This window comes from Sinocyclocheilus grahami, unplaced genomic scaffold (assembly GCF_001515645.1).
Source record: "Sinocyclocheilus grahami isolate Dianchi unplaced genomic scaffold, SAMN03320097.WGS_v1.1 scaffold3.1, whole genome shotgun sequence".
Taxonomy (NCBI): domain Eukaryota; kingdom Metazoa; phylum Chordata; class Actinopteri; order Cypriniformes; family Cyprinidae; genus Sinocyclocheilus; species Sinocyclocheilus grahami.
This window is the reverse complement of record NW_015505182.1, coordinates 387,704-401,126: the sequence shown is the minus strand read 5'-3', so window position 1 is coordinate 401,126 and position 13,423 is coordinate 387,704. Positions and strand designations below refer to the sequence as shown.

Here is a 13,423-nt window from a genome sequence, read left to right as displayed (position 1 = left end):
GATACAGCTTACGTTTTTTTTTGTGATCTAAAACAACTATTTTGGGCTTGCTTTTTTAAAAAAATGTAAAAGGTTTTTCTACTCATTACTTTTGATGATAACTAATTAATAAAATCGCTATTATTGAAACACAATTAATATTTTTGGTTGTCAATCAGTTTTCTCAATACAGTATTAATATCAGGAGTATCAGTATTTCCCATAACATCAATCTGCTCATCAAAAGGTACATACTACCGCTCAGAAGATTGGGGTATTTTCTTATTTTATTTTTAAAGAAATTAATACTTTTATTCGGCAAGGATGCATTAAATTGATCAAAAGTGACAGTAAAGACATTTATAATGTTACAAAATATTTTTTTTTTCAAATAAATGCTTTCTATTCATTGGTGATGGTAAGAGACGTCTTTCAAAAACATATACCTGGTCAACCGCAAAACTTTTGATTATTAAATTATAAAAATTTTTAAAATGGTTTTATTTCCTCAATAATATGTTGACAAAGCTAAATTGTTTAGGCCTAAAAAAAGATACAGTGGTGCTAAAATTCATCGCACTTTGACATTTTTTTGTGTTTAAAAGTTTTGTGTGTCTGTCAGGTCAAGACTATGAGCCATTTTGAGCTTGAAACACAATTAATATTTTTGGTTGTCAATCAGTTTTCTCAATACAGTATTAATATCAGGAGTATCAGTATTTCCCATAACATCAATCTGCTCATCAAAAGGTACATACTACCGCTCAGAAGATTGGGGTATTTTCTTATTTTATTTTTAAAGAAATTAATACTTTTATTCGGCAAGGATGCATTAAATTGATCAAAAGTGACAGTAAAGACATTTATAATGTTACAAAATATTTTTTTTTTTCAAATAAATGCTTTCTATTCATTGGTGATGGTAAGAGACGTCTTTCAAAAACATATACCTGGTCAACCGCAAAACTTTTGATTATTAAATTATAAAAAAATGTAAAATGGTTTTATTTCCTCAATAATATGTTGACAAAGCTAAATTGTTTAGGCCTAAAAAAAGATACAGTGGTGCTAAAATTCATCGCACTTTGACATTTTTTTGTGTTTAAAAGTTTCGTGTGTCTGTCAGGTCAAGACTATGAGCCATTTTGAGTGATAACCTTTCGAACTTTGCCATGTTGCAATGTTGATTGTGGCCATGTACAGCATGTTCCCTGCACTGCCTGGTTAATGATCACTGGACAATCCAAAAGGTCAGTTTGCTAACCTCTCTGAATCACGTGTGCTTTAAGTGACAGCATCTGTACACCGTCTGAACTTTATTGGTCATAATACTGTCAAAGCGTTGGACACCATAATCGTTTTTTCCCTTTTTTCCCCTCTTCAAATAGAGACACATGTTAAGTTCTACACCCTTGTAGTGGTCCTATGTTGACCTGGTCACCTGCTGTGGGAGAAAGAGGTCTTTCTTGTGTCTTTTTCTTTCTGTTAAATCCTGTAAGACCAGATGAGAAAGAGAATTAGAGGAGCGGCAGCTGGGGGAACGTGCAACCTCCGCAGAACCGTGAAGATCCTGTAACAATAGACATGTTTTAGTTGAACAAAGAAGTTGTTGTGGTATTTTCCCACCATTCTCTCTTGAGCAGAACATGATTTAGATAGAAAGCAGAGTAATACCATACACAGATGTGCTGTGTAGGTGAAGCTTTTTTTGTTTCCAGTGATAGCCAACCGTATTTAGAGTAGCAATATCCTTTTTATGCAAAAAAAAAAAAAACTAAAAAAACATCCCAGCCAAAGCCCAGCTATTTCACAAGAGAAATAGCTGGAATGTTTTAGTTGTAGCTTCAGTTGTGCCATTTGCCACCGTTTTCTAAAAAACAGCTTCATAAAATATGAAAAAGTGTTAGCGCACTCTCAGCAGGCCTGTAGTAGTAGCTCGGCGTGGATTTTGGCTAATAGAGCCGCTGTCATTGGCTTGTTCCCGCAAACACTGCTGCTCTACAGTAGTGGGTCTGACAACATTTAACCCTCGACCTTGCTGAAATACCGTAACGTTGAACACGAGTAGAAGCGTGGAGAGGGCCGGGAAGTCTCGGGCGGTTTAGCTTGTGGGTGTGTGTGATTATAGGGAAATATAAAGGCTCAGAGCACTTCAGTAATTACTCACAGGCGCACTGGCACATGTGCAGATTATAAGTGATAATTTCTGTGGTTTTCACGAAAACAAACAGGAAGACTACTGATAATCTTATCTAATACTTTGTAATATTAGTCATACAATGTAAAAATTAGTTGTTTAGAAAAGATAAAAAATAAAGGGAGCTTGATGCATGAAGATTAGTCTCATTAACACTAGTTCACTGACTGCAAAATGTCTTATTTAGTTGATAAATTCTTATTAAGTCAACTTTAGGTTTCTTGTTCAGAAAAGTTTCAAATAGCTAACCAAAATTGTGTCTGGTTTTATATAGTTGGTTGGAATTCATATATATTTAGTTGGTTGGAATTCATATATATATATATATATAATATAATATTATGTTACGTTACGTTATGTTTTGTTAATGAAGTCTCTTATGGTCACCAAGCCTGCATTTATTTGATTGAAAATACACACAAACAAACATATATAATACGAAAGATTATTGCAGTTTAAAATAACTGTTAATGTATTTTACATTTATTTTTCTTATTTATATAATCTTTAAAGATTTAAAAGTCTAATATACACTAAAAAATGTAGCAGTCCTCAAAATATCAATTTTTATACTGTACTGCACATTATACTGTAATGTGATGCCTAAATTCACTTGTTGCATTTAAAAACAACAAATTGTTTTTAATTTACATTTTTTTTTATTTGAACTAAATACAATACAACAATAAATACAATGCTATGTAGAATTTTAATATCGATCATTTATCGGTTATCAGCCATAGCATGAAATCTTCAACCTCTCTATATTGGCCAGAATTTTTTTTTAAATAAATAAATGTAGATTGAAATTTCCCAGTATTTGTAACTCAAACCCCATGTAAGCTTGATAAAATGTTATGTTTTTTTTCTCTAGTGTTATTTGGCTTTGCACATTCTCACAAAACTGACTGGGTGTTTTTGCACAGGGGGCCTGTATGAAATCAAAAAACTTGTGTGTGTGCTTAGTTCATGTCTTTTTGTGGGTGCACGTGCACGTGAGGAACAATGAAAAGCACACCGAGGGAGCGAGAAGATGATGAAAAGTGTGCTGTGTAATCACCACCCATATCCAAGTCCTCCATGCCTCTCAGGAGACCATTGTCTTTAGTATGGTTGTTAGCCTTCCACTAATGCTCAGTCAGACACTCTCTCATGGCCGGCCACAGTGCACCTGACCTCAGCCCTTTCCCTTTATTACAAAATGTTGCCATGGCTTTCTCTCTCTGGAAGAATCATGCTATTACTAGAGGGAACCGAGTGTGGGAAAATGAAAAGTGCTGCATTTCTGTGTGCAAGTATGTTTAAAAAAGGAAGTTGGCTTACAGGCTCTATTTTTAGGTACGGCCCAGCTGGATGTCCAATTCTCCTATTCATTTTCTTTATCGAATCTGGATTGGAGGGGGAAAATAGCTGTTCTTACACACCAGGAAGGGATTTACTCTGAGGTTGATGAGTGGAGGAGAAAGAAAGGAGAGGGGGAAATTATTGTCTGAGGGCCACCGGTGGTTTCAAGTTTCGCCGTCTTTACCCTGGAGCTTTTGATTCTTTGCTCTCCCTTTCTCTCTCACTCACTCACTCACTCACCCTCTCCCTTTCTTTCTCTTTGCTAGCCACCCCCCTTCAGACCACACCACCACGCTTCAGGAGCACAGTAACCAGGAGAAGAGAGGGAGGCAGTGAAGGAAGAGCATTGCGAGGACTTAACAGAGACGATTCTCAGCCACAAAAACTCCCAGCAAGGTAGGATCACCTCTTTCTTCTGTGAAATCTCTAGATGGGTGGGAAAAGAGAGGGAAAGTCCTTCTTCCTCCATCCAAATGGCTGGTTTCTGTTCTGTCATTTCTCAGTTGCTAGCTCCAGGATGGATGTGAGGCAGTCAATAGGTGCATGCGAGTTTGTGTGTGTGTGTGTGTGTGTGTGTGTTCGATATGGGATACAAGGTGTCTAGACGGAGAAGGTGGTTTGGATGCATTGTCTAAAGACCAGAAGAGGCTAGTCCAAATGTTTCCTGTCTTACAAAAAACAATATCTTGCAGATCTAGGGTAAATATTAAAGATATGAGGTGTTTAGACATGAGCATATGAAGTGAATGCAAACACCTAAAGGACTTATAGAAGTGATCTAAAAGATCCAACATATCGGTGTTGTTTTAGTATTACTTATATACTATTTATCAATATTACCTTTATCTTTTGTTTTTATATTTCAGTTTTCACTGTAATTTTAGTTTATTTTTTAGTATTTATTATTATTATTATATTTCAAGGTTAAATTATTTTAGTTTTCATTTTAGTTTTAGTTAAGTTTAAGTTTTAGCTTTAGTTTGATTTTTTGATTTTTATCAATTTCAGTTACCAATTTTAATGCTTCAACTTTTTTCAGTTAGTTGCCAAGACAGCATTTAACATTTTCCTTTAGTTTAAGCCTTTCATCTAATATTTATATTTTATTTGATTTCAGCTTCATTTCAATATTCAAGTTTTATTTAATTTAAGATTTTAGTTCAGTTTTAGGTTAAGTTTTAGCTTTAGATTTTATTATTTTAAGGTTACTTATTTTACTGCTTCAGCTTATTTATTTATTTGTTTGTTTGTTTTTCCACTTTGTGGCCGAGACAACTTTTTTTTTTTAATCATATATTATATAATAATAATAATATATTATAATATATAATAAATTATTATTCATTATTATATATATATATTTATATTTAAATGTATATATATTTTATTTTGTATTATGTCAGCTTTATTTAAATAAACACATTTTCTAATGTTTTACTACAATATCCCTATGCACAGATGAACTGACTTTAAGTTATGATTCATCAGGTTAGCTTAAAGGCAGTGAAGACACATGCTAAGACAGATGTTGTCTGAGGTCATCCAGATGCCCAGGTGTGCAGCACGTAACAGAAATATGCCCTCATCACCTCAAACCAAGCAAAAACAGTATATATATAAATGTGAATCATTCCTGAACGGTGTTTCACCAACCCCTGCTAATTGATTTACTCTTTTCTGATGAGGACCAAGCACCTGTTTTGTGGCTGCGGTATATTCCAAAATCTGGAAAACAAACTGATTTAAAAACTGGCAGAAGGGTTGTTGTTGTTGTTGTTGATGTTGATATACATCCTGCCATTCTGGTTTCAAACCCAATAAGCCACGAGGCAGCTTAACATTTTTAATGGGAGACTAGGCTTAATTTTAGCTTAGTAGCACATGGTGAAACTGCGGCGCTGATGTGAATTTTAGACTTGCTAATTTCTACGCTATATTTGGATTTGGAGGGAAATGCAAAGATGCTAATTTGTGATGGGCAGGCTGCCATCATCTGCAGAAAATACATAAATTAAACATTGAGAACTGTGCTGAAAGTTATAAAGCATCCTATGTAAACCGGTTGCAGTGCAGTTTGGGTTATAAAGCCTAACTTTTGCATCCACAACAGCATAGGTTTCAACGATCCACCCTTGCTGTAATTGCATGTTAATATATGATCTTTTTAGCATTGGTGCTATGGCAGAAGTCAGCTGGCAGAAGTTGGTTTGGCAGTGGCAGTTGTCAGATTGGACCAGGCTGGCGTCCCTCAACGTGAATAGTTGCCTCAGTGTCTGGATGGACAGACTTGGCACTGGCCGACGGATCAGGAGAGGTGAACAAAAAGCTTGAAGATGACAGACGGGAGAGGGAAAGAATACCCCACTTGTGTCCTGTGTCTAAGGGGCTCTTCAGTGTTCAGTGTGGGAGTGTGATGTTTATCTGAGTTTATGAGGAGATAAAAGCTCATTTAGACACACCTTTTCCCTAAACACCCTTGCAGCACACAAAGTCTGAAGGCAGTTTAGACTTTTCAAGGAAAGCTTTTACCACTTTTCTCCTAATTGGGTGAATATCACAAACGAAATTGCCAAGAAACTGTCCAAGCAAGACAGTTTCAGCATATCAAGCAGATAAGAAAATGTCTTAGCATATCTAAGTCGATGAGAAGAGTTGTTGAATTATTGTATGAATCTCATAAAATAAATATGTAGGGCATATTTAATTAAAATACGTAGTATTAAGATATTTCTTGCATAATGGAAATTAATAATATTTTTAAAACTATTATTTTCATGAGAGTCGAGGACATTTAACGCCCCTATATGTCAATGTAAGCTTATTGTAATGTGTCATAATTACTGTAATGCAAAAAATTAAATGTCAAAATTAAATTCAGCTTTTGTTGTGCTGAATTTGTTTAGTTGCATTTACTTTCAATTTTTAGTTTAATGTATTTAATGTATTTAGTTTTAATAAAAGTATGCATTGCGGTAGTGAGAATTTTGGAGGAAATGTATAAAATATTATACTTATGTAATTACACATATTAAAATTGTCTGCTAAATGACTAAATGTACATTTAAAATGTTATATATCTCTGAATTAATAATAAACAATGAAACAACAACAACAACAAAAACATTTTATTATTAATAACAATACAATTATTATTATTATTATTATTATTACATTTATTTTGAGGTGAAATATGACCCAGATATGTATTAATTATTTGTATTAAATGATATTATTAATTATCATGTATTAAATGTTTATTTTCTTAAATATGGAGGAGCAGTATTATAAATTTTTTATGTTTTTGTTATGTTAATACATTTAGAATGTTATAGGTTTTGAAGTATTGTGTAAAAGATTGGAGAAAATAGTATATTTAAAAATAACCAAGTATTACCATTGAATAGCATCAAAAGCTTTACCAATATCACAGTATTTGCTTGCAAGGGTTGTGAGTCATAAAGATTCCAGACAGAGATAAAAAGAAAAAGAAAAAAAAGCCAGGACTAAATAACAAGGCAAAAGTCTGCTGTCCAACAAAGAACACAGTCTGGAATAAAGGGCTGATGCTGTGAGGTGAAACGGCAACTTGTATCGTCTGTTCTTGATTTACTGCGCAAGGGCCATCTGGGGTCCTAATTAGCCACCACAGCATTATTAGCAATAGCCAGTTTCCATAGGCGTGTCCCCCCCATCCAGCACACACACAGCGTAAATTAGAGCCTTCGGTATCTGTGTGCTGTCTGCACAAGTCACTTCCTCCCACCTCTGTCTCTGGTGCATCATTTAGATGGCTAATATGAAAGAGAGGGAGCAGAAGACGAGGTGGGGCGCAGGAAGTCATATCAGACAGGGATTCGGGAGAGTGGGTTGACTTATGGTGCTTTAGTGATATGGTTCCTTTGTTCTGTGTACCGCTTTGGCCAGTTTAATTGCTCTTTGAGGGGTCCTGCACTCGCTCTCTGCTGGCATAGAGATCATTTTGGCAGGTGTCCAGTGGGGAAACTGTTATGATCATTATGCTACACAGAATGTTGCTGTAAATGAATACTTGTTCATATTAAACCAACCCTCACTGTAAAACAAATAAAGTATAATTCATTAATGATGAAATATTATATAATAATGAAATACTGAAATATTATATACTGAAAAGTACCTTACTTAAGTATACCTTACTTTAATTATGACAATTTTTACAGCATGTGGAAAGAGTAGTATGTCTGAATTCATAGTAGTCATAAAAACAGTAGGCAAAAGAGGTTACAATAAGGTTGAGTGGGAAACCTGGTCCAACATTTTCTGGAGGAATTTAGTTGTGTTGCTTGTAGAGACATGCTAATCACACCTCCAGTATTTCGCCACAGGACAGAGTTAAATACCTCTCTGATGAGACGTCAGACACGGAGAATGCACCTTTGTCTAAACATGGCCGGATGTCATCGGGAGAGATGTGTTGAGATCTTTTTAACTTGCACATGTGACTTATACAAGCCACTAATACGCACGAACAAACATGAGCTTTCCAAAACAAACCTACACCCAGAGATGGAACCTCATCCACCTGGACATGGCTGTTTCTAATCATTTCCCAGTCCATGGAGAAATCCTTTTAATCATTTCCTATGAACTGCTACTAACCTGACCTGGTCACTGTGAAGGATTCTGGATTAAAAATGACAGAGAGCTCATTATTTCATTTTTTTTCTTTATCTCACCACATGTTGTTTCTGAATTGTTGCCAAGGAATGGTTTCCCTCATGAAAACAGTGAGCGCAATTAATGTGATCTCTATTTATCAAGAGAGACAGTGGAGTTATTCTTGCAATATGGCCACAGGGTGTCGACGTTAAGCATAACGAGAAAATGTGTGTGCTTTCACAGAGGTTTTTTTTTTTAATTCAGTTTGAACAAAAATATAATTGGAACTCAGTGTATTAATTATTTATTTTCTTTTTTTTAAATGTTGTTTTATTTTAGTTTATTTTGTTATGTTTTTATTTATTGTATTGTATTTTATTTTATTTTGTCCTATGTAGGGTTGCAGGATGCTGGAGCCTATCGCAGCTTTTCTGGCCAAAGTCAGTAAATATACCCTGCTTATAAAATGTTTATTTAAAAAAAAATTTTTTTAGTATTACCATTGAATAGCATCAAAAGCTTTACCAATATCACAGTATTTGCTTGCAAGGGTTGTGAGTCATAAAGATTCCAGACAGAGATAAAAAGAAAAAGAAAAAAAAGCCAGGACTAAATAACAAGGCAAAAGTCTGCTGTCCAACAAAGAACACAGTCTGGAATAAAGGGCTGATGCTGTGAGGTGAAACGGCAACTTGTATCGTCTGTTCTTGATTTACTGCGCAAGGGCCATCTGGGGTCCTAATTAGCCACCACAGCATTATTAGCAATAGCCAGTTTCCATAGGCGTGTCCCCCCCATCCAGCACACACACAGCGTAAATTAGAGCCTTCGGTATCTGTGTGCTGTCTGCACAAGTCACTTCCTCCCACCTCTGTCTCTGGTGCATCATTTAGATGGCTAATATGAAAGAGAGGGAGCAGAAGACGAGGTGGGGCGCAGGAAGTCATATCAGACAGGGATTCGGGAGAGTGGGTTGACTTATGGTGCTTTAGTGATATGGTTCCTTTGTTCTGTGTACCGCTTTGGCCAGTTTAATTGCTCTTTGAGGGGTCCTGCACTCGCTCTCTGCTGGCATAGAGATCATTTTGGCAGGTGTCCAGTGGGGAAACTGTTATGATCATTATGCTACACAGAATGTTGCTGTAAATGAATACTTGTTCATATTAAACCAACCCTCACTGTAAAACAAATAAAGTATAATTCATTAATGATGAAATATTATATAATAATGAAATACTGAAATATTATATACTGAAAAGTACCTTACTTAAGTATACCTTACTTTAATTATGACAATTTTTACAGCATGTGGAAAGAGTAGTATGTCTGAATTCATAGTAGTCATAAAAACAGTAGGCAAAAGAGGTTACAATAAGGTTGAGTGGGAAACCTGGTCCAACATTTTCTGGAGGAATTTAGTTGTGTTGCTTGTAGAGACATGCTAATCACACCTCCAGTATTTCGCCACAGGACAGAGTTAAATACCTCTCTGATGAGACGTCAGACACGGAGAATGCACCTTTGTCTAAACATGGCCGGATGTCATCGGGAGAGATGTGTTGAGATCTTTTTAACTTGCACATGTGACTTATACAAGCCACTAATACGCACGAACAAACATGAGCTTTCCAAAACAAACCTACACCCAGAGATGGAACCTCATCCACCTGGACATGGCTGTTTCTAATAATTTCCCAGTCCATGGAGAAATCCTTTTAATCATTTCCTATGAACTGCTACTAACCTGACCTGGTCACTGTGAAGGATTCTGGATTAAAAATGACAGAGAGCTCATTATTTCATTTTTTTTCTTTATCTCACCACATGTTGTTTCTGAATCGTTGCCAAGGAATGGTTTCCCTCATGAAAACAGTGAGCGCAATTAATGTGATCTCTATTTATCAAGAGAGACAGTGGAGTTATTCTTGCAATATGGCCACAGGGTGTCGACGTTAAGCATAACGAGAAAATGTGTGTGCTTTCACAGAGGGTTTTTTTTTTTATTCAGTTTGAACAAAAATATAATTGGAACTCAGTGTATTAATTATTTATTTTCTTTTTTTTTAATGTTGTTTTATTTTAGTTTATTTTGTTATGTTTTTATTTATTGTATTGTATTTTATTTTATTTTGTCCTATGTAGGGTTGCAGGATGCTGGAGCCTATCGCAGCTTTTCTGGCCAAAGTCAGTAAATATACCCTGCTTATAAAATGTTTATTTAAAAAAAAAAATTTTTTTTTTTTTTTTAAATATTTAAAATTGATTTTTATTCTATTTATTAAACATTATTTTATTTTTATTTATAATATCCAAGTTATTTAATTTTACAAAAAAAATACTTAGGCCTTCTTTTCTATAAGTTTTGAGGTAAATTAATGCTGTAACATATCGGTAATTATTTAGTAAACAGCTTTGTGAGGTACATTCTGGGATGCTTTTTAAACATTATTGGAGGAGTTTCCATGCATGCTGGCCACTTGCTGTTTTCCTTAACTATCTGATCCAGCTCATCCATTAAAGAAAAACGTTTTCAAGATGATGATAATATGAGAAAAGTGTGTCCAAACTAAGGCTAATTTGAAACGAGAGGAGCTGAAGATAACCAATATAATATTTTAGAGTTGGTCAGTAACATTCTGTTCTCTCATGCTCCTTTAGTCTCTAGCTGGTTATCAGCATTTTATTTCAAGCTCACGCCTCACTAGGGATTCCAAAATTAGTGCCACCATTGATAAGATAAAAGGTTTAGTGCTCTTTGCCCAGTGGGTTACTCAGTGTAAGTGGCATACAAATAACCTAAATTCCTCTTGTTCATGGAACCTGCCAGTACCTGTTCCATTTTAGTCTCACTTGGGCTTGGGATAATGGGTCTTTCTGTGGCCCGTATCATCCTTCCATCCTATCAAAGTGTGGCCCAATAAATTCTCTGATGGCTAATTAGAAACTAACTTATGACAAATGGCGTTAAACTGTTGTTGTTTTCAGCATTATTGGAGGAGTTTCCATGCATGCTGGCCACTTGCTGTTTTCCTTAACTATCTGATCCAGCTCATCCATTAAAGAAAAACGTTTTCAAGATGATGATAATATGAGAAAAGTGTGTCCAAACTAAGGCTAATTTGAAACGAGAGGAGCTGAAGATAACCAATATAATATTTTAGAGTTGGTCAGTAACATTCTGTTCTCTCATGCTCCTTTAGTCTCTAGCTGGTTATCAGCATTTTATTTCAAGCTCACGCCTCACTAGGGATTCCAAAATTAGTGCCACCATTGATAAGATAAAAGGTTTAGTGCTCTTTGCCCAGTGGGTTACTCAGTGTAAGTGGCATACAAATAACCTAAATTCCTCTTGTTCATGGAACCTGCCAGTACCTGTTCCATTTTAGTCTCACTTGGGCTTGGGATAATGGGTCTTTCTGTGGCCCGTATCGTCCTTCCATCCTATCAAAGTGTGGCCCAATAAATTCTCTGATGGCTAATTAGAAACTAACTTATGACAAATGGCGTTAAACTGTTGTTTGTTTTTTGTCAACACCAGTGACTGAGAAAAAGCCTTTAAAGTTTTGTACCCTACGGTTTGAGATGCTTGTGGTTGTGTCGGTTTACAGATTAGTGGTAAATTACAAGTTAATGGTCTTGAATGAAAACAAAGGATTGTGGTGCTAGAATGTTTTAATTGGCCCAAGAAGGGGGAGATTTGTGGGTCTTACGAGACGTTAGACCCTAGGCAATGAATCAAGCTGCTGTGTGGTCGGACAAATAGCGATAAATAACATTCCCCAACGGGCCTCGCCCGAGCATGCGTGTGCCTCGGATTATCTCCTGTGTTGAAAGGACTCGACGTGTGAGTATGTGTGTGATTGTTTGTGTCTGTAACTGGCCATCTGTGTTGACTCCCTCTTGATAAAGTCAAAGAGCCCGGTCGAAGCCCGACTGTGGCTAGTGCCGAAGGTGGAAGCACTCTAGACTCCTCATTTTGAGACATTGCAGACATAAATGGACTGGAATAACAGATCACATCATTTCTGAGAAATCTCCCCCTGCTGTGCTCAAAACTTTGCCTCTGGTTGTAGGCTACTGTAGATAAAACGCTCTGCAGGGTTTCATTTGTATACTAGATCCATGTCAGGTCCTTTTTATTTGATCCCGTCTAGCTACTTTTATTCCTTATGAACAGATTGTATGTTGACTGTGTGTGTGGACATTTGCATGTGGTTATGCTTATGTAACCAGAGCAAACAGAGTGTCCTCACACTGTTGCCCTGTCCCTCTGTTGGTTTCCCTCGCACTCATTATCCACACACACACACCGTCCATTTCTAATATAAATGTGTGTGTTTGTGCAAGACTAGAGAACTGGCACTAACTCCATGGTGACCAGGGAAGCATAAATAAGCCACCTGTCTAAAAGCTTTGCAGGGCTGGTGACTGAGCGCATGCTTTAAAGCCAGTCTGTTTGGATTTTCAAATGAAATTAGAACAAGGGACAGTTCATCTGAAAATGAAATCTCTGTTATTTACTCATCTTCATGTCCCAAACCCTTATTACTCCATTTGTTCTTGGAACATACAAGAAGGTATTTTGAAGAATGTGCTGATTGCTGTTTTCCATGTGATTATAATAAATGGCAAGTTAAGTTTTCAAGCTCTTAAAATTGTGCTAAAATCATCATAAAAGTGTGCACTATACCTGTGCACTATATTCCGAGTGTTCTAAAGCTTTGTGTGACCGTTTCTTTTTAATGAAAACCTTTCCTCTTCAACTGTAAGATTATATTTTAAAATCAAAGAACTGGATCATTTTGATTCCTGAGCAAATCATTCAGACTGGTTTTGTGAACAGGAAAAACTCATTGCAAGGATCCAATTGAAAACAATGATTTGTTCATGAATAGGACATTGCATTTATGAACTCATAAACTTGGTATGTTGTCTTCAGAAGAATTAGAATACAGGGTCAAGTTCTATCATCTTTATGATAATTTTATTGTACTCTGTTGTCATTTTGTAGCGTAACAGCCTTTTTTGTTTTCATTAAAACGGACATAACACACACGGTTTTGCTCAATCTCATGTTAATCTTGAGTACATAGTATTGCATCCTTCATATCTCCAAAGAGTCTTTAGTTTGATCATATTTATAATAGAAAGATACAGCTTAACAATTCTCTCCTAAAACAGACGAGCTCCTGGAGGCGTGGCATGGGCAGAGCTAAAGAGTCGAGAGCACTTGCGTGCCGATTATCAACAAAACACAGAAATTCG

At 35.9% G+C, this 13,423-nt stretch overlaps 1 protein-coding gene across 1 annotated transcript in view; it reads left to right on the top strand.

Annotated features, from left to right (window-relative positions):
- plekha6 (pleckstrin homology domain containing, family A member 6) overlaps positions 1-13,423 on the top strand; it is a 104,960-nt gene that overhangs the window by 17,592 nt on the left and 73,945 nt on the right. Inside the window, exon 2 of the mRNA XM_016240666.1 lies at positions 3,787-3,916. The gene's annotated coding sequence lies outside the window, so the exon portion shown is untranslated. The remainder of the gene's footprint in view (positions 1-3,786; positions 3,917-13,423) is intronic.